Genomic DNA, 2426 nt, shown 5'->3' on the forward strand with positions numbered 1-2426 from the left:
ATTGAGTGTACATTTAAAATGCAGAATAATGTGTTCCCTTCTTGCTGAAAGCACTAAGAGCATTCTGCTGGTTTCCATTTTTTTCTAGATTTCCATGTCTGCTGTGTTGCTTTAACAAAGGGCATTATACAACTCTTTACACATATTATTTAAAAGTAATATAACCACATGGCAAAAAATAATAATAAAAATGTGTGTGTGTGTGTGTGTGTGTGTGTGTGTGTGTGTGTGTGAGAAGGTATTCATAGCCCTATCTCATTCCTTACATCTGGAGAGAACTTCAAAATAATTCTTTATGTAGGCTACTAGGGACAATAGTTTTATAAAGCAGGATGAGAATGACTCTTATCAAAATAAATATTATGAAATATGGGCAGATGGTGATTATTTCATAGATCAGCATGTCAATTTTAAATTCTTCTAAAAAGTCAACAAAATATTTAGATGACAGTATATAAATCATCTTTGGAAGCCCTACATATCCTGGAGGGAGGACCTGAGTGAAAAATTAAATGTGTTTCATGCTACTGTAAATTCAAATAGTACCTTAACACTTGTAATATACTTTTTTATTAATTTATTTGATTTTTATACCAAGACTATGAGAGAAATTTTCACCTTTCAGGTGAAGAAATAGAGATTTAATAATGTTAAATGACTTGCTAAAGGTCATGTAGCTGATAAGTGGCAATATTAGGACTCTGATCCAAGTGTTACAATTCAAGTTCTATGCCCTTTCCTCAGTAGGAGTCATCTCTCAAAATTTTAAAACATTGTTTACAATAAGAGCATTATTAGCAAAATGTCAGAACAATACATACAGATAAGCAAATGCATTTAGAATATGGGCTGGGATTTAAATAACTGAGTCCAAACTGAAAATGCATCGTCAGTGGAAGGTGTAGAATGTCTCACTACTAAGAAAAAGTACCAACAAAGTTAAGTATATTTAAGTGTTTTTCAGAATGTGCTAGACAATGAATATGTCGATTTTTATAAATCAAATTACATAGAAAAAGATCCCATATATTCATATGACATGTCCATTCACTTTAAGACATAATTTTAAGACATTTTAATTAATTTTACATCATTTTTTCTAATTCTGGTTACAATACACACAGCAATTATAACTTTTTGAGTTCATAAATGTATTTCTATTAATGTCCTAATTAATCACAATATGATCTAATAATTCCTGCTTTTCAGTTAAAAATGTGTAACTTTGTGCTATCAATGGAAAACACATAAAAATACAAACTATGAAAATATTAATTCTTTATAAAACTCCCAAATAGGCTAAAAATCATATAGGAGGTAAATGCAATCTAAACCCTGAACACACTTAAATTGTGTTCTAACCAATCTAAACCATAGGATATCTATCCTCTAGTCATCTATCTAAGGAGAAACTGCATCATAATACAATAAATTAAAGCATCGCTTTGAAAATGTGTACCAAAAAATATGTGCATGTGCGTGTACACCCATGCATGTAGGAAGAGTACCAAAAAAATAAAAACAAATGGAAAGAAGATTAAGGTAATTGGAGCTGTGTGTTACCTCTTTTTAACAGACATCTATCAAGTGAAAATCTTTGAATATAGAATACTGAAAAAAAGAAAACCTTTGGCCAGCTGCTTTTCCATGTTTGCTGACCTAGTCTCCTGCCACCACCCCTATTCTGCTCTCTGCCAGCCGGGTCTCTGGTGAATGGCTTTACACTGCAAAGCCCGAGGCAAGGTCACTGAGAGCTCACAATGCCTCTGGAAGGCCTGATGAGCACCAAGATGCAGACGATGCAAGGAAATAAGGACACCAAAGGAAGGCCACGTCAGCTCTTCAACAGAAATGGCTTAAGTATACAATGAAATTTTTCTAAAGGTTTATTTCACTACTGTATGGGTTGGGGACATCTCCAGAGGGTTTGAAGAAACAGAAAGGATGTCCTTGCCAACTCGGGTATCAAATCTTCTTTCCTACTTGAAAATCCAGCCATATCATCCTATTGTCCAGGTTACTGATAGAGGCATTGGGTTTCCTAGTGACAGGTTGCAACTTCTAAAGCTGGAACAAAATGCATTAATGCCCTTGCTCCCCCAACTGGAGCTTCCCATTTTGACCATAGAGATGCCTGAAGCAACTTGGAGAGCATCTGAAGTACTTTAAAGCACCAAGAATGTCCAAATTTCCTATTGCACATAAAAAACAAGAATATTTGAAAAACTCACTGCCTCAAAAGGAATAAGCAGCATCAATATTTTTTACAATAATCAATTTGCTAACTATGCTAACTTGATCACTACACGTTGTATGCACTGAAATATGTACATATTGAAATAGAATTCTGGATGCCGTAAGTATATACAACCAATTCGTTTCAATTAAATATAAATAAGTAAATAAGGCTCTGTATATTTACAATA

At 33.7% G+C, this 2426-nt stretch overlaps 1 protein-coding gene across 1 annotated transcript in view; it reads right to left on the reverse strand.

Annotated features, from left to right (window-relative positions):
- Positions 1–2426, reverse strand: part of CPS1 (carbamoyl-phosphate synthase 1, mitochondrial) — a 118958-nt gene that overhangs the window by 77572 nt on the left and 38960 nt on the right. The window lies entirely within an intron of this gene.

This window comes from Galeopterus variegatus, unplaced genomic scaffold (assembly GCF_000696425.1).
Source record: "Galeopterus variegatus unplaced genomic scaffold, G_variegatus-3.0.2 Scaffold2080, whole genome shotgun sequence".
NCBI lineage: Eukaryota > Metazoa > Chordata > Mammalia > Dermoptera > Cynocephalidae > Galeopterus > Galeopterus variegatus.